This window comes from Plutella xylostella, chromosome 21, assembly GCF_932276165.1.
Source record: "Plutella xylostella chromosome 21, ilPluXylo3.1, whole genome shotgun sequence".
Classification (NCBI taxonomy): domain Eukaryota; kingdom Metazoa; phylum Arthropoda; class Insecta; order Lepidoptera; family Plutellidae; genus Plutella; species Plutella xylostella.
In genome coordinates, this window is record NC_064001.1 from 2,568,691 (window position 1) to 2,594,861 (window position 26,171).

General features: G+C 35.3%; 1 protein-coding gene across 50 annotated transcripts in view; it reads right to left on the bottom strand.

Moving 5' to 3' along the window:
- LOC105393902 (sodium channel protein para) overlaps nucleotides 1-26,171 on the bottom strand; it is a 79,412-nt gene that overhangs the window by 49,402 nt on the left and 3,839 nt on the right. For 8 of the 50 annotated variants that reach the window (XM_038115864.2, XM_038115869.2, XM_038115845.2 and 5 more), the window contains exon 1: nucleotides 15,616-15,943. The exons of 2 other annotated variants lie outside the window; for them this stretch is intronic. The gene's annotated coding sequence lies outside the window, so the exon portion shown is untranslated. Of the gene's footprint in view, nucleotides 1-15,615; nucleotides 15,951-26,171 lie in introns of those variants that run through there. 40 more of the 50 variants (XM_048628698.1, XM_038115860.2, XM_038115853.2 and 37 more) reach the window with 15 other exon arrangements.

Consider the following 26,171-nt stretch of genomic DNA (forward strand, 5'->3'; position numbering starts at 1 on the left):
CTCTTACTTTCGCGCTATAAAATATGTAATCCTCGTAAAACCTAGTAACCAATCGAAGAGGCCCACTTAAGTCTCGTACCGTGAGTACAGTGAATAAGAGACTCGCTCACTCAGTCAAGTGGCGCACTGTACGCCGCTCATGTAGCTCAGGGGGGTCAATCTATGTAACGAAAAACTGTTGTAAACTTGTAAACTCACGGGCAATGAAAAAGGTCCATTCAGAAAATCACCAAATTACTGCTAAACTGATAAAACTAACTTAATGACGCCTTCTGCAATATTGGAGTACATTTAAAGGCGCATCATAAATTTTAAATTGGGGCCATTTGGTGTCTGCGTTTTGTAAGTTGAACTGTTACTTTGAACGCGAGTATATTAAACATGCCGATTGCGTGACAGCTCTCGTTCGTTCGTTTTTCGTCAGTGTAGAGTGACCCTCCAGTAATGCGCTTAGCTCACTAAGCGGATTCGCGACCAGTCACACACGACAGTGTGTGCCGCCCCTTAAGCTTTAACCTCAGTGTTGTTACGCCTTTTTGTTGATATAGATAAATGTACTGTTGCTTTTTGGAAGGTTGCGACAATACATTACGATTTGTACAGTCTTTTGTGAGTTATTGTTATTTAATAAAACAGCACAAAAAGGCGCCTTTATAGCTTAAAGCAGTCTCTACCAGATAACCTTTGGTTGGAAGAAACATTTTTATCATAATTTATGTCAGTATTATAGTGAATCGATTAGTAGTATTTTATTTAATCTCCATGTGAATTTTGCGGATGTCGTAATTTTAATTTAATGCAAAGTATGTATAGTGCTATTCAAATGATACGCTTATTTTCATTTATAATAAATAATTTACCAATTAGTTAAATTCGGATTGCTTCATATGTGGAGAGTCAGCTTAAAGTGATATACCTAAGTTCTTATTACGGTAAACTTACGTAGCTTTTTACGTTTTTACGAATGGATTTTTATCTGTGAAACACTGAAGAAGTCGTAATAAAAGGAACGGAAACAAATGCGAAGAAAATACCGTGTAGTTGTAGCGAACAATGGCGGCCGAGTGGGCCGAGCCACGGATATTATCATAATTTGGATCCCAGTTAAGTACATTCCAATGAACAAGAAAACCAAGAAAAAGCTCATTTCGAATTGGTACTTTGTATTTTGTATGAACTTCGCTTTTTATATCTCTACTGTTATAGAACGGTGTTAAAAAGTATAAATGCCTATCTGTGGTAAAGTAAAGTTGGTTTTATGCTAGTTTTATTTCAGTCTAATTATGAAGCGACTTATAGTAAGACTTTAGGCAAATTTACAAAAGCAAACTAGTGCCGCCGGTTGAAAAAAAATATCATAAGTTATTTAAAAATGCATTTTTTCTATAGCAATATATTTTCAACACAAAATTTAAACACATTTTATTAGCACCCAAAATTTATCTAGCACGTCTAGATATGTGAACCCACCAACCTGCAGTGGACCAGCGTGGTGGGAAGTGGTAATGGTCCAAGCTTAGGAAGGCAGTTTAGACCTCGGGGATATGCACAAAGGCTCCACTCGAGAGAGCCAGGTGCAGGTACTAACACCCCCACAGTGAATAGAATAGAATACCTAAAATCAAATGATAATGTGTGAAACGGCCGTTTTTATACAGGGTGTCCCAAAAGTCAACGTCATCCCTTAAAGGGCTGATAGGTCAGCTCATGAGAGGCCAGAATATCACAATATGACCTTAGTAAAAACTCGATAATTTTCGAGATATTGACACTTTTATAAATTTGCTGAAAATCGACACCTTGGATCAGTTTTTTGCGTGCCGCCGGTACAAAAATCCATATTGTTAGAATTTGTTTGGTGTTGCATCACCCTGTATAGTCCTGCTATTTATCGCAGTCAAAAAAAATATCGAGTAATGCTGTATGTTTAAAAAAAACACGGTTTTCAAAGTCATGAAAGATAATCGTATTTTTTTATAAATAACTTTGATTCTACATACTGTAAAAAAAATATACCATGCAAACCTGGCACCTTATTTGAAAAGATTGCTCATTTAATGCATTTTCCAAAATGGTATGAAACGTTGCTATTGTTTCAATTAACAAAAAAGTTATTGCTATTTTAGTACAAAACGACCTCGATGTAAAATTGTTTGAAGGAAATTTATCTGACTGAATTTATTAAGGGTAAGTCATGTTGGAATGAGTAAAAGTAAAAAAGGCGGTGTGGCCGGGAGTGGGAAAAGAGACAACGTTGTCACAGTTAATAAAAAAAACGCATTTTGAGTATCTTTCTCGAAAAAAGTGGACTATAGCAACTTCACATTCCCCATAAATGTAGCGCATGGTAACGTACATTCCTGAGTAGTGTGATATTGTACAAGTAAAACGCTTACACATGTACATTGTACACCCACAGTATCCAAAAAAGGGACAGATCAGTTTGTCATTAATATTACCTCTAATTACTTGTTATTTATTTTAAAGTTATTGTTAAACAAAACCAAACTCTCAAAATTATGATTATGACCATTAATGTACTTAATATAATAATGTGGTGTTATAATTTTGAGAAATAAAAAAAAAGTCAATAAATGTTTGTTTTTTTTAAATAAGGTGTAAAAAACGCAAAATATGTTTTATAAGAGTTTGGTAAATTTTTTCTTAGCTATTTTTGCGTCATCTATGTGGCCACGGCTGACCCCACCACCTATTTTACTTTTACTCATTCCAACATGACTTACCCTTAATAAATTCAGTCAGATAAATTTCCTTCAAACAATTTTACATCGAGGTCATTTTGTACTAAAATAGCAATAACTTTTTTGTTAATTGAAACAATAGCAACGTTTCATACCATTTTGGAAACTGCATTAAATGAGCAATCTTTTCAAATAAGGTGCCAGGTTTGCGTGGTATATTTTTTTTACAGTATGTAGAGTCAAAGTTGTTTATAAAAAAATACGATTACCTTTTATGACTTTGAAAACCGTGTTTTTTTTAAACGTACAGCATTACTAGATATTTTTTTTGACTGCGATCAATAGCAGGGCTATACAGGGTGATGCAACACCAAACAAATTCTAACAATATGGATTTTTGTACCGGCGGCACGCAAAAAACTGATCCAAGGTGTCGATTTTCAGCAAATTTATAAAAGTGTCAATATCTCGAAAATTATCGAGTTTTTACTAAGGTCATATTGTGATATTCTGGCCTCTCTTGAGCTGACCTATCAGCCCTTTAAGGGATGACGTTGACTTTTGGGACACCCTGTATGTACCTACTTAACAACCTTTTAGAACATTACATGGCCAAAAATGGTCATACTAACTGAATATTAAGTATGAAGTATAGTAGGTATATATTATAATAACTATACTAAAGCAATGGCCTAGATGTGCCTCGCTATGCCCTGATCTCCCGAACTAGGTCATGCCGGCAAGACCTGGCACCTTCACAGCTCTCCCGCTCTTATGTACCACTTTGGAAAGAGATGGCAATTAAGTGCTAGTTCATTCCTTCCATTGAACACGTCAAATAATTGATGTTCAGTGTTTTCAATTGACTTTATAGGAATTTTTTTTTTTTTTTTTTTTAAACCAAAATTGTAGAAGAAAATTTATATACAGAATATTTTATGTACCTCAAAATCGAAGGCATGGATTTAGTTTTAAAATAATGTGTAAAATTCTCTGTTTTTTGTTAAGTTACTATGGAATATAATTTCGCAAATGCTCGCTTATCTTGCGAATTGCGTTCACGGCATACCCGAGAGATTTGCGGGACTGGAAAAAACATAATCAGACCATTCTATTACCTTGTTCAGAAATAGTCGTTTAATAGGATTCAGTTTCAGTTTTAAAAGAGTCATACCGTCTCCACTGTGGCGATGTTCGTAAAATATGAGGCAATTGCCCCTGTTGACCTTAGTCCTCTATAGTTAAAGTTAAAAATATACCTACGTAGGTATAGAAAGTTAGACAAAGCCGATGTTGAAAATATCAGGAATACCTGTATTGATTGAGGAACAAGAACATGACATAACAATGTTGGATAGCAAAATGTTCCCAGTCATTACCCACGGATCGGTCGGCCGATCGATCCGGGGCCGCTTCCACCACCTGACGACTAGTTAAACTCGGTTTATAGTGCGGTAGGCCGGCGGATCCAGTTACGGAACGGATAATTTAGGATGCACGTAAAATAAATTAGGTAGTCGCACGATTGGGTTTTAATTAATAGTACGTAGATTGTTCTTTGTAATTTTAGGTATAAAAGCCTGAGTTAAATGTTGTACAAGTATGATACACGGTTATTTATTAATTAATTTTGCACTTAAAGATATTAATAGATAGTTATCGTTATCGATAACACGGTCATCGAAAAGCTTAGACTAATTAGAATAGATAAAAACGTTGTTGTGTATCGACTAGTTTTCATTAAAGTCATTGGATTTTCTATGTAGTTTCAAGTTTACTCCTTTACTGTTAAAATCAAGTACATAATATAACTACTTTTTTGTAAGAATATTTTAATTAATCATCACTTAGTAGAAAATTAATATGACGGCTATAACACTTGATCATTTCGCCCGTAAAAGACAAAAGTATCATAATAATGATGACAAATTGTGAGGATTTATCACGATTACTCTTAAACCTGGGTGAGTCATTTATAGCTGAGAGGAGGGCACCCGAGTACAATACATATACATACATAGTATATTATGCTCATGACTGTAATCAACGAAGGGGTAGTCAGAGGCGAAGCTCGCAAGCAAGCCACCCGCTGTTCTGTGTACTCACGTGATAGGTCGCGAGCCGTATCGCCATTTTCTGACTTTATACTCATCTTCATATAAAGATTCTTCTTTATTTTAATTCTTAAGTTTTTGATGTTTTGAATACTATTTCATTTTTAAGTTAATGACAAGTTAAAAATTTTAAGTTCTTATTAGTATTATTTTTTAAGTTTTATGTTTAAGATGTTTAAGTTTAATGTTTTAAGTTTCTCAGCTTAGATTTTTTTAGTTTAAGTATGGTGTCAATAAAGAATTTATAATATTTTTTTTGCTTTAATTAACACTCTATGGGGTGGTGATATGATCAATCAATCACAATTTAATGTACTCGCTCCCCTCTATAACTTAATAATTTATAAGCAGATGCCTGTGCTGTCAAAGGGTTAAGTGAAAGAACCAGTGTCAGTCAAAAGTAATGGGATACCTGAAAGGTCAAATCTATTAATAGTTTAATAATATCAGATTTATTCCTTCACGTATGCATGATAAAGGTTATTAAATGAAAGTAGTTTTCTTGAAAATACCTACTATGTTTTGTTTTGTAAGGCATTTTAGTTTCAGCTATGATTTTTATAAGTCAGTACATGATACATTTATTTCGTAAATGCTTTTTATTAAACTATGCTAAGTCGAGTGAATAACAATTATGGACTAAACTGAAGGCTAAAATGTCGTTCAAACTTGAGGACTAACAACACAAATATCGACCGACCGCTACAAAAATAACTAGAGTTTAATGACAGAGAATCGACCGCGCTTTCCTAGAACTACGTGTTCATTATTGAAATACATTCAAGCATTGTATTGCTATTTCATATTCAAGTAGAAACCGGGAATGTTATTACATATTTATATTCATACATAAGTATAATATGTATGTATAAAGGCTTTGTTTCAGACTAAGTATTGTTCGAAAAGGACTTAGCTATTTATAAACGTCGAGTTCCTAACGTCAATTGTTTAAAGTTATACCTATATTTTTGTAATTTTTTGACATTTTGTTTATGTTTTACCTGTTATAAGTATAAAGTATAATTAAGTTCGTATTTATCGTACGAGGGCGGATTCGTTGAATGTTTGTTCGTCCACCATGTTATTAAATCGCCTAACATTTCAATAGGTAGGTATAGTACTCAAAATGGGTAATCTGTATCTAAGTTATTTACATACTTTAACGAGCTTCATTATCCTTTTAACGTGAATACGTGAACGTCTGTTATTTTGGTGCGGGGATGAACTTTCAAAACTTAATAAAACGTTTGACGCTGTAGCTTTGAACCTATCCTATGCATCTAAAATTAATTTATACCACCGGATAGCTAAAGTTTCAAAGAATTTAGAATAAAAGTGAGAACCTCGCATATGAGGCATCGCGCACGGCGAAGGGGGAATGCCCGCCATTACAAGATTATTCATGAATGCAATGAAGGTAACTCGAAATATTGACATTTTCATTTCATTTTTCATTTTCATTTATTCATTCACAAAATTACATTGTATTTGAATTTACTATAGACAAAAATATAATATAACATGCATAAAAAATAACAAATTAGAACAATAATAAATTCACAATAATAATACTTAATTAAATATACCCAATTACAAATTACAACAAAATTTTATATTTATATTAAAATAAAATGTCATGCACATTTCTAAAATTAATAAAATCGTCAACAGAGTAGAAGCACCTTTTCAACAAGAAGATACGCAAGGAATTTTTAAATTTTGTTATTTCGTCAATTTGTTTTAAGTCAGTCGGTAGTTTATTATATAAGAGGACTGCCTGATACCGAGCGCTATGTCTCGCAATTTTAAGCCTGGCATTCAAGGTATCAATGCGAATGTCTCGTCTTCTTGTTTTGTTCCGTGCTTTTTTATCATCAGGCGACTCATATCTGGGCAATTTTTTTGCAAGGTTAGTGAGCAGTACGAAAACATACAAGCAAGGCACAGTTAATATACCTAACCTAATAAAGTGTTCCTTGCACGAGTCCCAGGGTGCGATGCGAGCCATAGTTCGGATGGCCCGTTTTTGGCATGTAAAGGCTTTTTTAATATTGTACTCATGACTCTGTCCCCAGAACATAATACTGTAACGTAACCTTGATTCCACTAAGGCGTAATACACCATTTTGAGGTTGTCTAGGTTTAATTCGTCTCTTAGGCTTCTGAGAGCGTAGCAAGCAGAGCTGATTGACCCCTCAATTGATGTCAGTTCATGCTTCCAGTTCAAGTAACAATCAATGTGTACGCCCAAGAATTTGACAGCGTCTACTAAACCTATTTTGTCTGCGTTAAACTCAATATTCATATTGTCATCATTTCGCGACGTGTTTCTAAATAGCATTGCACTGGTCTTGTTTGGATTTAGCTGGAGATTATTGCATCGAAACCACCTATTAAAAGCATCTAGTGCTGCCAAAACATTTTGGTTAAGTGTTTCAATATCATCAGCATATATGACAGCATTTGTATCGTCTGCGAATACCACTAATTCTGTATTTGGTACATGTTTTGACATATAGCTAATTAGATCGTTGGTAAATGTGATAAAGAAAATTGGTCCCAAAATAGAACCTTGCGGAACGCCTCTTGTAACTTTGACAATGTCTGATTTGCAGATCTTTTCCTTTCCGTTTTCTTCAAATTTTAACTCAATAAATTGATATCTGTTCTCTAGATAGCTCTTAAATATCTCAAGTGCTTGACCTCTTACTCCATAGTGTTCGAGTTTGTTAAGCAATATTGAGTGATCCACTGAATCGAACGCTGCACTCAGGTCAAGGAAAAGGCCAACAACTTTCCTTCGATCATTTAATTTTTTCACAATGTCATCAACTAGGGAGTCTATAGCATCACTTGCACCAACACCTTTCTGGTAGCCAAACTGCCTATGGTTTAACACTTTGTTTAAGCTTAAATGAACTATTAGTCTGCTTTTAAGAAGTTTTTCATGTATTTTGGATAATGTTGGTAGCAGTGAAATAGGCCTATACTTGTTGGGGTCTGATTTTGAGCCTTTATTTTTAAAAACCGGCAATATTTTGGCTATTTTTAGCTGTTCTGGAAATATGGTTTTTTCCATGCAGTTATTAAAGAACATAGCCAATGGTTCAGCCAATACATCAATGTTGTCTTTAACAACGTTTATGGGTATTTCGTCATATCCACATGATCTCTTATTTTTCATGTTAGCAACTAATTTGATAATCTCATCTGGCGTTACAGTTTTTAAATGCATGTTTTCATCTATTCTTTCTGTGCTGTCTGTTAATATAGTTTGTGCTGTATTGCAATTATCGGTGGTCACATTTTCACTATGATCAAAAAGTTTAGAGAATATGTCAACAACACATTTTGGGTTATCAGTCATTTTATTTTCGATTTTAAGTGTTAGTTTATCTTTTGGTTTGTATTTCTTAATGTTACGATGTTTATTTATCACGTTCCATATAGATTTTGATGAAAACTCTGTCTTTACAAGTTCTTTATTAACAGTATATCTTTTTAGCCCTCTGATTACCTTACGATATTGGGAAATGTATCTATGCTTGTACTGTAAAATAGATATGTCAACATTATGTTTATTTGCAGAGCTCAAGAAGCGCTTCATTTTGCTAGAGACCCTTATACCTTTTGTGACCCACCTTATTTGTTTCTCTTGATTCATGTAAATTTTCTTTTGGCGCTTTTTAAAACTAGAATGGAAAATTTCAGTAAGCTTATGTAGAAAACCATTTATACCCAATTCATTCCACTTTTGGCTTGAAATTTTCTCTCTGAAAGTATTTCTATTTCTAGTATTGTACACTCTTTGCTCTTTACAAATATACTGATGATTACTAACCTTATAATCCGAAGGTACTGTTTGGGTTTTGTATGTGCCTGCGACACTTATTGAATCTAATCATCAGTCACAATCACGACTCACCAGGGAAACTTATATTGACCTCTTGTACTTATGTTAAAACACCCATTAAATACTATATTCTATTCTATACCTATTCGTTACCTTTCTCTACCTACCGGACATTCCGCGGCCTACTGGTGAAACTCGACTTAGCATCCGATTGACCCGGCGATCGATATCGCCCGGCCCTTTCTCCTTTTAGCCACCACCGACCGGCTGTTACTGTGCTCCCTTTATAAACTTTCATTACTGTACTTTTACTTCACTATGTGTTCAGTAGTGCTGTTTCGGCGAGATAATATTTTACAGCTGCCTGTTGGAAATAGGTTTAATCTAAATTGAAATGGAAAATAAATAACCGCTTCGCTGGCGGTTGCGTACAAAAAGGATTACTTTTTTTTACATTGTGGCAAGTTTTAGCGAGAATTGTTTGTGAGTAACTTATTTTTTTATTTAGACAACACGAGACATTCACTTCAGGACTATATAACCTCATTCCTTGTAGAGTAGACTGATAATATTTTACTAGTAACACGATTACTTCAAAATAGATAATCATTAAAGTTATGTTATCAATTTATCATGTGTATCTAAATCCTGTTTAAAATTGAAGTGGTGAAATTATGGACCAGCCCGCACCCGTCAAATGTGCATATTTTAAGTTTGACATAGCTCTACAGATATGGAGTAGGTTATTGTTAAATCTGGTGCTAAAAATATCTCGAAGAAACACTCGCAGCATCTTCATTAAGGTAACACGTGTCACTACGGCTATTCATTGCACTTCAGTCTCGGCCTACAAAGAAATTCGACTGCGAGCAAGACGCCTATTGTTGCGGTCGCAGTAGGCCGCATGCACCTCACTGACCCACTTTTCGTATAAAAAACCGACACGCGAGCGACAACCCTGCACTGCATTACATTTGATTTGCTGCACTTGTTGTGAGTAGGTACCTTCAGTTTTGCCATTAGGGTTGACAGAAAACCAGCGATGGCCTTCAAGGCACAGTCAAGAAAAGTGGCTCTTAAATTTGAACTGTTTGCTCTGAAATGTGTTTAGTCATGACTTATATCATTTTTTTGGTGGAAAATACTTATATAATTCGCATGCTACATTTTATATTAAAGTTATTGATGTGAAATTATTTAAGTGAAGAATAATCTCCATCAAGACAGCGCCCAAGTGTTCCATTACTATAGGTACATGTAATAGAGCAGTCTCAGTACCATAACTCTCATACCCAATATTGAAACGGTCGAACGAAAATTAAGTACTTTTAACAATAGAAGCATTACCTTATTAAATTTATATTTTTCTATATTTACTGAGCTACCGCTACTGAATATTGCTCTAAATTCTGTGAATGTGATTATAATCACGTCACGAATAGCAAAGCTTATTTTCCACAAAAGTGCTCTAGTAAAAAAAACACTGCACGTGTAGGTAATTTCAGTGAATGTGGAATAGGAGAAGGGTAAACTTGTAAAGAGAAAAACATATTTGGAGTCCTTGGGATGGGCGACGTTCTGCGTGAGACGAAAGAAAGTGATTGTTATGTAAGAGCATCGATCCAGGCAAACTTTGGAGGCCTAAAATGGGGAGTAGGAAGTCTAAGCCGCCCGTCTAGCAGCTACGTAGAGTCCGGCAAAGCTAACTTTGCAACAGAGATAAGTGCCAATACCAATAAAAGTTAATTAGGGCAACCAATCTCCCATCTTATGACCGTTGCAAAGTTAGAGATGTCGGACTATATGAACTTTATAAACATCAATTATATGTTTAACCAAGTAATCAAGCAAGCAAGCTCCATTATGCTGTAGCACGCCCGATTTTTTCATTGTTTTGTGCACATTTGATCTCTCATCGCAACTAAGTTACCACTAATTATGTTAAAATTGTCTCTTCCATCCAAAGGTTGTCTGGTAGATATTGCTTTAAGCAATAAGACCGCCTTTTTGTACTATTCTATATCATATTGTAATGTTTTCTTTAATGTTGCACAATAAAGAGTATTCTATTATATTCTGTGTATTAAGGGTCAGCAATAGGGAATCGAGGGTTGGCATTGTCATAGAATTATGTAGTAAATGATGCTCTACAGCCTTGAAAAAAATCACACAGGTAGCCGAAGAGTCTAGCTAGGTGCTGAATGATTCGAATTCAAGTAAATGATTATGGATAACTGTAAATAAAATTCAGAATATGACGAAAAACCAGAAAATCACACTCCCGTATTGTAACAACTGTGTCGTAATTATTAAGAATTTTCATATGATTTTTATCATATTATAAAGTTAAAGGCTTGGACTAGGCGCTAAATACCTTGTTTTTTAATAAACACACACTTATTTTGTGTAAATTAATCCCAAACTTGAGCAATTTTTTTCCCTCAAATCTTCATACAAATATCTATGGCGGCTTTCTGTGTTATAAAATCATAAACACAAGTGACGTTTGACTCAGTTGGCCGCTGGCCTCCAAAGAAGGGTCACGTCGGTTTAGGCAGCACTGACAGCTCGCGATCTTATCGTGTACAGATACAAAATCACTGCACATTGGTTGTCATTGCACTTTTTCAACATTTATGACACCAACATAATTTGATTTGAAATTGAGGAAGCATAATTCTTCCAGTATATTCAATACATTAAATTAAATTAGATAGTGTGCAATATTCTCGTGACATTACAGTCTCGAAAAGGTCTGATGAGGAGCAGGAATATAGCGAATGGATCTAAGTGATGACAATACGCACGAACATTAGGTTAGGGATCAAAAATACAGTCTCTTGGTGCTGGTTGAGGTATGGTCTCGTGAGGATCTGATGAGGGCAGTAACACGGTGGTGGCTCAATTTTATTTCAAAGATGTTAATAGCTAAGAGCATCGAGGCAAGGCATTAAGTATGTTTTTCAGAGAGAGAGAAAGAGATTTTATTTTTCCTCTGGATGTGTTAGGTTTACTGGGTTTACTAAGTTCATTCTGTTAATGGCATCAAGTTGTTATGTGTTCATAAGTAATAATTATTTATTAACAAAATGCTGTTGGTTCTTCACGAAAATGTAAAAATAAAAATAAAATAAATAAAAATAAATTCGTAACGTAAAATTGTCAATGACGGAATTTCTTCTATAGACAGTAGCCACAAAAAAAACAAACGATAGATGGCGTGATTTGAAGATAAAGATACATTTTTTCGACACATAGACAGCAACAACAAAAAAAATACAGATTTAAAGAAAAGAAACACATACTTAAATACAAAACAACAAAGAAAAAAAAGGATACACATCAAAATAACTGGAAAAAATATAAGCCCCAATTTACTTGTGTGGGACAGGGAGTACCATAATATTTTTTTGGGGTACTCCCCATCTATGCGAAATATCAGCTTGATATCTTTACCCTTTTCTGAGAAAAAGGGCGGTGACAGACAGTCAGTCAGACAGACGGACAACAAAGAGATCCTATAACGGTTGCTTTTTTTCTTTTGACGTTCGAAACCCTAAAATTAAGTAAAAATATTATGCTGCTACCAAAAAATGTACTTACAGGTATTGAAAAAGCGGTATATAGTACTAAACAAATTATAAACAAACAAAAAACCCGACTGCACGCTAAAAAGAAGAAAACAAGTCCCAATGTTAATGGGACCATTTAGCTGAATGTTACTTAGAAAACGGCCTTGAGTGGCGGTCAAGTTGGTCCCCGCCTGCGATACTTTCCATTAACATTGGGACTTATTTTCATGTTTTTAGCGTACAGTCGGGTTTTTCGTTTGTTTATAATTGTATTTTTTTATTTGTAACTTTTTAGTTGTTTTTATTTTATGAAATTTTACGTCAGTAGTTCATGATCATTTTTTATTTCAATAATTTTGGTGTTGTTATTTAAATACCTTCAATATGCATATTTTTGTAATGTGAAAATCAAGCCCTTTCATTTGATACCTTACACGGCAAAGTTGAATTATTATTTTTTCGATCATCACGTTATGTCCTCTAGAGGGCGCTATGTACATTTTAATGGAACGTCACATAGCCTATAGCCATCGCGCCATCAATACGCTTCTAACAATACCTCATACACTCATACATCAAAATCTATCAAGCCGTTTAGGCTGTAGATACTCCTGTAGGAGGGAACAAAGAAACAGACAAACATACATACATACAATCAAAAAACATTACCCTCCTCCTTCGGCAGTCGGGTAAAAAGGAGTAAGACAGGGGGTCATTCTGAACTTTTGCTCTACGAGTTTTGGAAATTAACAAAAAAAAACCTTTTTCATAGAAACTTTGTTGGACATGGGACTTTTTACCATGGAAAACGAATATTTTTTTTCGCGAATTTGCAAATCGCGTAGAACAAAAGTTGTTCAGAATGACCCCTTGAGTCATCCCCTTTTGGCTTAGTATAGTAATGTACTTGAACATAATTGTCAATAAAGTTGGCGAGTAAAAGTTTATCGACCCACTGTGCAAACTTACATGTGTGCGTGTCACTGCGTGTGCTGTGTGAAGACCATTGAAAACCCAAAATTGGCGCGGCACGTCACCCTGTACGGGCCCTTAAGATTAAGGTCCACTTGGTGTCTGATTTAACTTGTGATTACGAGCACCCTCGGCTAAGCTGGAAGGATAAGGGCTGCAATAAGATTTAGAAAATAGTATCTCTTCCCTTTCCTTTTCTATCCGTACATAATTATTTTTCATTAGAATAACAAAAAAGCAGTGGAGAGAAAGCAGACGGTGTAAGCATTTTGTTATTTGTTAAATTAATCACATTTTACTGTAGCCAGGAAACTGTTGACCTAAAAACGGCTTGACGAAGGTTAATACAATTTTTCCCATTAAGTATGTTCTATATTTTGTAAATTAAAATGTAGGGACCTTCCGAGTATAAATACTATGATGAGATGAGCGTTGAAAAGAGACGGAGGCTACACACAAAGGAGAACGTAAAAGAGATGTAAGATAACATGGATAGGTAGTAGTAGATGTAGCTATATGAGATATTAATCTGAAGCGGCAAAATTTCAAACTATAAATTTTGCTAGTAGAGAAGTGGGATTTACGGTAGCAATCATATAAAGATACAGTCGAATTTTTAAAAAGAATTTACGGTTTTAACAACACTAAAATTAGAATTCGTTAAAAATGTACTAATTAATGGTTGAATGAGAAAGGCCGATAATAGTTAGGTGTTGTGCAGTTTTTGGAGTACTTATCTAGAGAATTACGTAAGATCCTTTGAACACCAAAGTTTCGATAGCAAATATTACTCCCATACTCATGTCTTGAATTAACAAGAATTTACAGTTACAATCAACTAAATCACGAGTCCTATATTATGACTGGATACGCGGTAATATGGTTTGATATTAATAATATCTACATAATCTCATTCTGAATCAAGATACTCCTTATAACCTAATGCGAACTTTGACAAAATGTTACTCGAAATTCTGTTAGTATTTTCAATTTTCCCTAACAAAGTTCAATGCCCCCGAGCAGCTACCTCCGCTGAGGGAATGCTAGCTACTTGCCACTTTGGAAATAACTAAGTAGCTTTCGTAACAAATGAGAGTACACTGAACCTTCTTTCATGTTTTAATCTCAATTTTAACCTAAGTAAGTACTCAAAGCAAACTTCTATGTACTTAATGGTGTTTCTATTAGGTATTTTTCGTAGAGATGAGTAGATCGGAAAAGTTCGTTACGTAATCTTTAAACTTCTTCGTATTTATAACGATTACGATATAATTATATTCGAATACGACATGTGTCGTTAGTTATCTACATAAAAATAGGCTAATAAATAAATATAAATAAAATATTTTTAATGTAGCTTGGCATGCGAAATATGTCAGGAATTCTTGTAAGAACTTACTTGCCATGTAGCGAGTAAATCGTCAACTACCCAAAATAAACCAATTTATTTCACATCCTTCAGTTAATGTAAACCCAACAATAAAAATGGCGGAATAAACATGAAGGTTTACGAAGATGTAGATCGGTAAGAAGTAATTAGTTTTCGGAGCCGCCCGGCCGCGGCTTGGCTGTGCAAACGATGACATCCTATCTCCTTCGAGTCTGTTTATTTTGGGTTTTATGATGATACAAACACATAACAGTATCTATATCATGACGTAAAGCCCTTGGATCCCTTTTGAGTTCGGTGGAATTACGAATTTCTTTAGTAATAAAATAAACTTATAATGGTCTCGCGCTGAATAAATAATTATGTTAACTATTGTGCCATCAAGATTTTACTCTTTTAAATATTGTATATGGTAGAGGATAGAACCTTGAAGTCCTGTAGTACCAGTAGTATACATATTGAAAGATTCGTTACTAGGCACTTTCGAGACATCAAGTTTAGATACTTGTCTGAAATAGTTGTTTTCATTCAAGTGACGACAAATATGAAGAGATCATGAACAATCGTCTTTTGTTAAAGCTGAGCACTAACTTAACGATAGTGACACCTCTAGTGTCCCGACAAACTTGTGTTCTAGGTGTGTACAAATGCGGTAATAGTGAAATGCAAATGAAGGATAGCTGTAATGAATTATGAGTTTTATGAGCAAGCTAATCCAATATTGAATAAGAATGCCCTTCACGCTACCTCAAAAATAAAGGCGTGCGGGCATAAATGTTTTTTTACAAAGAACAGGTTTCATATAATACAGGGTGTTAAAATGACTGCGTTTGATTATCAAATGGTAGATAGAGCTAAAAACTTATTACAGACATTAAAAACTTATTTCAGAAACTCCTTCAAATTAAGGACCACACCACGGCCAAACCCTAACTACAGTTTAACCATAGACTAATCTATGGTTTAACCTTAAAAAAGACACAGAAGCTCACAAAACATTCAAAATACATACACAATTCTGCAGCGCTTTAAAAGTCCACTTGAACCCACAATTATCCAAATCCGAATCGTGCACCATTTCACAAACGTTTTTTATTCACACGTAGTGTTTCTTTCCCCTGTGGTCACAAGTTCACAGAGTTTGTCTAGACGTCCTGCTTGCCCGTGTGTTGTGTAGTCTGTGGCGCGGCGCGCGCACTGCGCATGTGCGGGCTTGCCTCTGCGGATCACTGCACTGGTCGGCACGGATACGACGCAGGAACTAAACCTACTGTACTTCTTTGTCATAGGTTTGTAGGGAAATTAGTGAGGAATTATGGTGGGCATAGAATAGAACAGAATAGACAAGAATAGAATAGTAAATGATTATGGTGGGCATACATTTTTTTCAGCGTTACCATAACCATTTGTGGCATCCAGTCATATAATATATCTGTGAGCGTTACGTCTTCGTTGACGTATCGAATCATTTGAAAAACCGTGGATTCAAATCAAATTCAAATACTGATCTTGGGCTGTACCAATATGTATTGGAGGATTTTACGCAGTTACCACCTAAGTATGTCAGAAATACTTTGATATAATACCTATCACGTTAAATTAAACTCAGAAGGAGTAAGTAGCTCACTTTTACTGGTGTTGCATAATATACATATACATAAATACACTCGGTTATTATGAGCAACTTATGAGTACTAAAATTGTTAAGATTCACTCTCTTTCGGCTTGGTATACCATTTTTGCAACATCCTGTATTTTGTTAATAAATACTAGGTTTTATTGAAGATCAGATTATTCTGAGTATAGTCTAAAGCCTAGAAGACCAATGATTGTAGCTAGAGGTAGTTCGTAGTATATATTATGAAGATTTTAACCAGAAATGGTTTGAGTTGAAAGTGAAGTCATTAAACGAGTGAATAGCCGCGCCGATATCTTAATTGAGATGGATCTTCTGAAGCATTCTCATTGAAAATTATTAATTGGAATTAAATTCATTGTTCATAATTAATATAAAATTTATACCAATTTGCTTCATTAACTGGAAACTGGAAGTGTATTTACAAAATTTTATTATGATCTTAGATAAACGAATACGAAAATAAAAAAATGGGTCCACCTGGGAACTCAACCCAATACATCAAAAAAAGAATTTTCAAAATCGGTCCATAAACGGCGGAGTAATCGGTGAACACACATAAAAAAAGATCCCGTCGAATTGAGAACCTCCTCCTTTTTTTGAAGTTGGTTAAAAATCATAAATAATAATTCAAATACGACCGAATAGTATACCTACATAGTAGAAATATAAGCTTTGTACCTAACACTACAATTTCTTAGTTACTTACTAGATATTCGTTAGCGTAAATGTTTATTAGCAAAGTTTCCGAGAACTGGAACAAAACAAATAAACTGTGTCGAGATTAATTGATTAATTGTAGTAAAGAATACGTATCTGTATATTTTTCTTGGCATTTGAATGATGAAATGCCTTTTATGATGTCGTTAACATAATACAATGGAGTTTTGCTTTTGGCAGCGTTGGGTTCGGGGTCGCGCTGCTACATAGCTTTACCACGGGATATATGGATATTATTCTGATTCATCTATACAAAATGGTTATTTTTAATAACCTAAAATAGATCTATACTACCTAATACTTTGGAGAACTTCTTCTTTCTTATCGCGTCGGTGACAAACACAATCTTGAGCTAGACTTGGTTTTAAACAATTACACAATTGATAATAAGACGTTTATTGTTGAATTTTTGTAAGTACTTGGATAATTTATTATATTTTGCGCTTTTAATATTTATTTACAATTATTACATTTTCTTGGAAAGATGTAAGCAATTTAATTTAATTTTACTTTAAAGAGTCTTTAAATATGCCGAGTCAGCCTCATTTAATATGTATCGTTGGTGTGGGTTTCAAGAAAATATTCAATTGAGTCCGGATGTTCTTGAATAAGACAGTTATTGCATTGCCCTGTTTCGGGAGTCTCGTAATGAAATTCCGTTATATCACATGGGAATCTGGGTTCTGGCCAAGGAAACTGAAGAAATTGTTATTTTTCTCAGTATATAAAATTACTACTTTTATAAATATGTACACGAGTATTGTAGGTCAGAAACTACTATTTTTCTGTTTCTGGGTAGGCTTTCTGAAGAATGTTATATTCGGAACTTCATTGTTTTTTTTTAAACTGAAAATATAAACAATTTCCAATTCTTTCTTTTCTTTAAAATATACAGGGTGTTGCAAAATTGGTATACTAAGCCGAAACCTACATGTGCAGCATGGTATATCTAAGCCCGAAACTGAAATCAGAAGTTGGAAATTCGCGATTTTTTTTTTTATTTTCCATAGTAAAAAGTCACGTGACCAACAAAGTTTCTATGGAAAATTAAAAATTTTTTTCGCGAATTTTCAAATTCTGATTTCAGTTTCAGGCTTAGATATACCATGCTGCACATGTAGGTTTCGGCTTAGTATACCCTTTTTGCAACACCCTGTATATTTGTGTGTGGTCACTAATATTTTGTTAGTTAGTCCAATATCTATGTTATTATTATGCTTTATTCCTAATATTGCGACGTTGCCACGCCGGCTAGAGCTGCCATGTTGCACATAAAGTGAACAAGTAGGACATTCAAACGGTGGCCGGCCATAAAGGATTTAGTTACGTTAATATTAAATACCTAGTAGCAGTACGAAGGCCAGTGAGACACGCAACGCGGTGGCACCTCCACTACCTACCACATCAACTAATGTGAGGCTAAAGTGTTTAGTTTTTTTTTTTTTGTTATTCCGTGAAATTTAGTCGAAAGCTTTAAACTAATTTGATCAGTAAAATTTTCTATTTTATCAACATAATTTTAGTCTTGGAATGTTATCTTGGCCTGTACTGTACCTACCTACTTCTTAGCGACCGTAAAGGTATGTTGGTAGAAATCTGAACTATATGTATTTGTATAATTAATTTGATACAGATAATATTAATAGTTGAGGAAAAAATAAGTACATACCAGCGCTGCCCGCAGTAACCTATAAAACTTATTAACTAAAACATATTATGCAAATACTCCTTCTAGGTATAATGAAGTCACTACAAATAAGCTGTTCGAGGCAAGAGCGATAATAAAGAAAACACACAATTAGTCGCATGAATGTTGGCGGAAAACACAGGGAAAGTCGAAGGGCGACCGCGGGGGTGAGGCGGGGCCCGGCCGCGTGTTTTGAAACTATACAAGGCCAGAACGCACCCATAGTGTACTAGCACTGTATAGTTTCAAGTGAAAAAAATAAATATTTTACTTGAAAATATACACGATTTGTGCGTACTAATCGCGTATACTTTCAAGTTGGGATTTACTGAATCGTACTTGAAAATATACATTGCTATTACGCATATTGCTTGATTGGCGTACTTGTCGCATATAATTTATACCTACATGCTGATTCTAATTTACTTAACTATTTCGGTAAATGTAAATGACTACAATTGACTTGTTCTGCCTGTCATACCTATAAAATTATAATAAATGAAGATGAACAAGCTCTAATTTGATTGATAAATTGATATTTATAGCAATCATACTTGCAAGTAAGCATACGTACTAATATCTTATTATTTAAATGAATTAAGAGATATACCTACTACACTCCTGAACGGATAAGACTAGCTTAATGACGCCGTCGGCAATATTAAAGTGCATTTAACAGCGCATCAAAATATTATTATAACCAACTAAAATAGTAAATTTTGATCAAATTTTAAATTTAATGGTTTAAAAAAAATAGGGTCATTTGGTGTTGACTTTTTGCTACTTGGACTTATTCATTGCTCGTGAGTGTAGTAGGTATGGAGGTAGGTAGGACACACACACACACACACACACACACGCGCACATACACACACACGCGCGCACGCACAGACACCCACGCACTGGTTATAAAATTTTTTTTTTTTTTTTTTTTTTTTTTTATGATTTTGCAAACATGCGATCAGTACGTGTACTATGAGCAGTTGTGTTGAGAGAGTTTGGCTTGGTAAGGTAGCCCTCCCACTGTCAGGCACCCTTTGTTATTTGCTTCCCCTTTTTATAGGTTATCCCATGTGTGCAGCCTCTTCAGGCGTCTGGTCTTAGGTGGATCGCTAAGCATTTGGGCAAGCTTGTTTTGATGGTGGGTAATCCTGTCCTTGTATCTTTTCGTTTTCATATTGATTTCCTCCTTAACTGTGTTAAGACCTAAGTATTCGTGGATATCTTCCATTCTTGAGAACCATGGGGCGTTTACTATAGCTTTGAGCACACTATTTTGGAACCTTTGTAGTATTTCTGTGTTAGATGTTTTGGCTGTTCCCCACAGTTCAATGCCGTATGTCCATACTGGTTTCAAAACACATTTATAGATTAAGGTCTTGTTTTCCACAGATAGTCGAGATTTCCTGCCCAGGAGCCACTCCAGAGATTTGTATTTATAGTTTAGTTGGTCTCGTTTCTGTTGGATGTGAGTCTTCCAGGTCTGTTTACGGTCTAAGTGGAAGCCAAGGTATTTCACTACATTACAATGTGGCAGTAGTTCTCCACCGAGATTTACTGCAGGGCAGTCTTGTTTTCGCAGAGTGAAGGTAATATGACTTGATTTCAATGCACTAGCTTTGATTCGCCATTCATTCATCCAAGTGTGGACTTTGTCTAGATGTGTCTGTAGTGTTTTCGAAGCCTCTACCCGGTCCTCGTTGGAGGTTAAAACCGCGGTATCATCTGCGAAGGTGGCTGTCATGACACTTTCTGATTCTGGGACATCAGCTGTATATAATAGGTAGAGTGATGGTCCTAGTATTGAGCCCTGCGGTACTCCAGCTTTGATATCATAGAAGCATGAGTAAGCATCATTCAGCTTCACATAAAAGATGCGATCTTCAAGATACGATTTTAGAATTGAATATAAATTGTGAGGTAATATTCTCTTCATCTTATATAGAAGCCCACTATGCCAAACTTTGTCGAATGCCTGCTGTACATCAAGAAACACCCCGGAGCAGTACTTCTTGTTTTCAAGAGCATTTCTTATGTGTTCACATACTCTATGAACTTGCTCAATAGTAGCATGGTTTCTACGGAAGCCAAATTGATGTTCTGGTATGCTAGAATTTTCACTGATACACTCATTGAGTCGTGTAGATATGACTTTCTCCAGTAATTTCGATAATACTGGGAGTAGGCTAATCGGTCTGTATGATGAAGTCAAATGCGGTGGTTTCCCTGGTTTTAGAACCATAACTATTTGGGAGACTTTCCAGATGTTGGGGTAGTAGCCTGTTCTAAGTACTGCGTTAATTAATGCTGTCATATACATAATGGCTTTCTTTGGCAGGTTTCGCAATATTTCAGCAGTTATCAGGTCGAATCCTGGTGCTTTTTTCATTTCCAGGTCATGTATCACACGTCGAGTCTCTGCAGGTGTGCAACATCGAAGTGGAAGACTAAGTTGTAGGTCGCTTAATAGGTATTCATGTACTTCGTTATCTACACTGTCTGTTCCTAGGTCATTAGGTGTAAATACATCTCTTAAAAACTGTCCATAAGCTTCTGCCTTTTCTTCGTCTGTTTTCGCCCATGTTCCATCTTGTGTTTTGAGTGGATGTTGTGCTTGCTGTGGTTTATCGCGCGATTTGACAGCTTTCCACAGAGAATACTCTTTTTTTGCTGGATCAGTAGGTGTTAGGTTTTGTAGGTACAGGTTCAAAGTTTCATTTTCTGCATCTATAAGAACTTTCTTAAGCTCAGCTGCTGCTTTATTGAAAGCTCTTTTATCGTCAGGATGCCGACTACAGTGCCACACTCTTCGCAATCGACGTTTCTCCAATACTTTTTGTTTCACATGTATGGGCAGATTATTAATTGTTTTCATGGGTTTGGGGTCATTTGGTGTACTGGCTCTGGCAGCATTTTGTATGCACTTTGTTAATAATATAGTGGCATTTTCAATATCATCATCAGTCTTCAGTGGAATTTTAAGATCCAGATTTTTATTTAGGTATTGTTGGAAATAATCCCAATCAGTGCGATTATTATAAAGATAGGGATTTCTGGGTCTACTGATTATAGTTGTGCTCATGGTAAGTATAACTGGTGAGTGATCTGAGGTGGTATCATGGCAGTCATCAATATCCAAGAAATTAATTTAAATTATTATTTGATTTTGTTTTCTATTTTTGTTTATTTACCAGTAAGGCCCTAATCTGGAAGAGAACTGTCTTCTGAAATACAGATTTATATCTAGTTCGGAAAACAGTGCTCAATATACTTTGAACCTACGTATGTTTTTGGTGAAATAAAAAAATCTTTAAATCTTTTTTTAAATAGACATATTTTTCATCAAGTTTGAATTCACCGTAATTGTCTTTTATGAATTGTTCTACACCCTCTTATGAGATAATTTTTACTATTAACAACAGTTCTACAGTTTAATATCAATTTACTTTTTAACTTACGGTGTAAACAAAAAACACGTTACGAAATTAATGCCAAGTGCGGAATGATGATGCAATGTTTAGAAAGCAATAGACTTATTACTATTTCGCATGTAAGAAAGAGAGAGCAACAATTCAAAAGGGCTACCTGGTAACTAATCACGTATAGTTTCAAGTGCTCGCATTGCCGCTTGGCGCTTGAAAATATACACGATTAGTACGCAGTGGTAACTGCTGCAGTATATTTTCAAGCCATAATTTTGGCCCAACTTACTTGAAAATATACGCGATTAGTGCGTAATGGCCTTGTATACTTTAAAGTAAATCATGGCACCATTTTAATTTGAAAATATACGCGAGCAGTCCCAACCTCTGCGTTCTGGCCTTGTATAGTTTCAAAACACGCGGCCCGGCCTCTAGGGGGGAGGGATAACTCAAGGACGACGGCTACCCTGATTCGCAGACGCACGATATCCACAACCGTGTCGAACTTACTGCGTCTGCGGACGCCACGCTCGCGGCGGGTCAGCGAAACAATGAGGTAACTGGAGATGGCAAGCGGCCAATAATGTCAGTTTGTATAAATCCATACTGCTGTGTATCAAGCTGTGTTTTAGGGGTTACTTAACGCGTGTGGCTAATATGTATTAAGGAGGTCATTCTCATCCATTTAGTTCCTTGAATAATAATGATTTTGTGAAGTTGCAGATCAAAATATGTATTAAAACATTAGTGATCTAATCCATCCATACAATAAAACTTAGAGATCGATATGTGCGACGTGAATCGGGCCCGAGAGGCACTGCGGAACATTACGCATTTCGGCATTACGCAGCCGAGGCGGCGGCTACGCGGCTACGACTTACTGCTACGAGCTCTCGTAGCACTTGCTACGAAAAACAATAAAACGCATTTACATGAAACAAACTTTTACTGCGGGGATACGATCCAATATGGAGTAAAACTTAAGAAGCTATGCGATAAGACATAACATATTTTAATACCATAGTCGTATATTTTATAATGCTACGAAACATCTTCATAAAGTGTTACTTAAAATAAATATGACTTGTTTTTAATAAATGTACTTATAATAAGAGTTACTATCATGATGCATAAATTTACACCGCACGTGTAAGCGCTTTGCCTTCTAGTCATATTTCAGCCCAGCTAGTTCAAAACGTCCCTTGCCCTGTTTTAATTAATGTTTTGAAACAAAAGACAACACGTGCTTCTCATAAAAAAGGACTATAAAACCCCTTTATTTAATTTTTATAATTATTAAACACAAACATAATCTTGAATTAATCTTAATACAATAATACTTCATTAAATATGTATCTGATTGCTTCGGCCGGAATTCGAATCGTAACCGTTATTACCCTTTAATTTAAAGGCCATGACAGCTTTTCAACTACTACGCAACTCCCGTCGAACCCGCGAGCATTAATTAAGTAACTACATAAATATGTAAAAGTACAGAAAGCTCGTGAAGTGTCCTCAGTGAAGGAGCCTGAAAGCAATTTCAGTGAAAGCTGAAAGTTACATATGTAAATGGATGCACGCCCGTCGCCCGCCACGTTACGACAGTGAACAGACAGGGTACAGAAGTAAAGCTTGATATAAAGCAGGGAGCACGGCCTTTTCATATAATATCAGACATACATATGTATAACTGATCTAACCACAGCGTGGAACTTTGTGCTAATAAGTGGTTTTCTTACGATGACAACACTAGCATCATAAATATACAGGTACCTTTTTACCATATTCATATGTATAAACGCTTTATACCACAGCTACTTTGTAATATGTAAACATAACAGAGTAAAATGTGCCTTACCACAAAAAGTAACTACCTAACATATGTGTAGCGATGTCAAACGCCTACAAAATCTGTCAAATTTGGTTTTAAACCAATGACGAAGGAAAAAAGAGAGGACCTGGCATAAAAATCGGTACTTAAAATAACATCGTCGTCTCTTTTTAACTTATTGGTGTTATCGTAAGTAAAAAAGGACAACAGTAGTTTTGTCTTTGCCTAAAATTACAACATTGCGACCGGTCGCCATGTTGATTGACATCCAAACACAAGGTACTTCAGCTGTCAAAAATATTTGTTTGTTTACATTTTTCAAGAAAATTTTGTGTTTTTTATGTGAAATTGTGCCTGTGTGTACTGGGAAAACTTGCATAATACCTTTATCATGGGTAGATGTAGATATAGTTGTTAATGTTGCGCAGCACTACGGCAAGTGGCCATTTTGGTTGGCACCAAATTTAGGTAAGCGCGTTTTTTTCATGGATATGCCATGTCCTCTTTTTCCTTCGTCATTGTTTTAAACACTAGTTAAACAGATGATGTTTACACATCCGGTTTATTGTCAAAAAGCAGTTTCTTCCAGCCAACATTAAGAAAAAAGATTAGCTGATACTAATTATCTTCAGATTCTTTTCATTATTTTATAATTACATCATACTTATACTAGTTTACTATAACGTTGGTCTTGCAAGATATGTAATTGCGATCCAACATAATTAATATAAAGCTTTGCTTCCGTTCCCTCTCTGTCTTGTGGTTACGAATATATAAAGCATAGAGTATATTTGTGCATGTGTGCCTATAAATATATTTGAAATGTATGCTTATGTGTTGGGGGCGTCAGGTCGAGCCCTGGATCCACTTTGTATGTATCTATGTAAGTGGTTACCTTTAGGCTAAAATAGCGTCAGTTCAACTTTAGGAGTTCCACTTTTTTTAATTTAAGCTCTCCGTTGTCATAAATATTTAGTTTGTAATCATGTTATGATTTTCTGTGAGAAGGCGAGACATCCCAAATAGCGTAAAATTATTTTGCAACATGCTTGCGACCCAACTTAAATGAATGAAAAAAGGAACATCGTTGGAAAAAAGTTTACATAAGAAAGCCTTCGATTTACTTCCCAGAAAAACAACATTTTTTTTAATGTATATTTAATATGTTAGGTAAGTACTCGATATTTGTTACAGGTGTAGTACCCTACAACTATAAACCAAGCCTTGGTATTGTCATCTACTGCAATAAGCTTCAATTATCTACCCGTACCGCAATATCGATCACTAATCAAGCAATCATAAGCGGTAGTACCCTATAATATAATGTATAGCGTACGTAATATTCCGCCCCTGGGTTTTCTAGGAAAATTATATAAATTGTGGTGAATTGAATGCATTTCATTCCATTTCGTAATGCTCTAATTATTTAATCGTATCGGAGATGGGACTCTAACGGTTTAACAACAATCGATTAACGACGTATAATCTTTCGGGCTACCCGTTTTCCCAAAACATAATTTCCCGAATACTTAATTGGCTTCCCAATACGTACATCGTAAGTTTATCGTAACATAGTTTTTCATTTCATTTCATTGAAAAAATATACGTTTGCCAAAACATCAGTTTTTAAGGCAATTGTTCTCATCAGTAGGGTTTACAAAGGACTTAAGGATCTTTTTAAGGTTCTATAACCAATCTGTAATACAATGTAGCCCCTGATTATTATCATCTGAATATCTTTGAACATAATCGAAGCCGCCGACGCGAAGGCTCACCACACAGTTCAGTGCACCGGAATAGATTAGCCAGATCTATATCTAGATACTACATAGTCTAGATCTAGCTATAACTAGATACTGCACATTCTAGATGCAACGGAATATATTCAACCCTCCGTGAGCACAACTTACATGAAAACATAGCATTTTACTAACATGAAAATGAATTAAGCGACTCCAGTGTAGTTGTATGTACACATGTAGACAAAACTCGTAAAACTAATGGAATTAACTCTTTGTTGTTGTCTAAACAACGTAAACTGCTCAGGTAGGTACTTGTGTACTTTTTTTCTTTTGTATTTAAGTTCTTTCTACTTTACGTGAATAGGAAACGTTTCAATACGTAGGTAAGTATATTAAATTTATTTCAGTATATTCAGTGCCTAGTTTATAGATGTATGTGGGGACATATCACACACGGCCATCCGACCCCAAGCTATGCAGAGCCTGCAATATGGGTATCGGGCAGCTGATATATCTACACAAATACATAA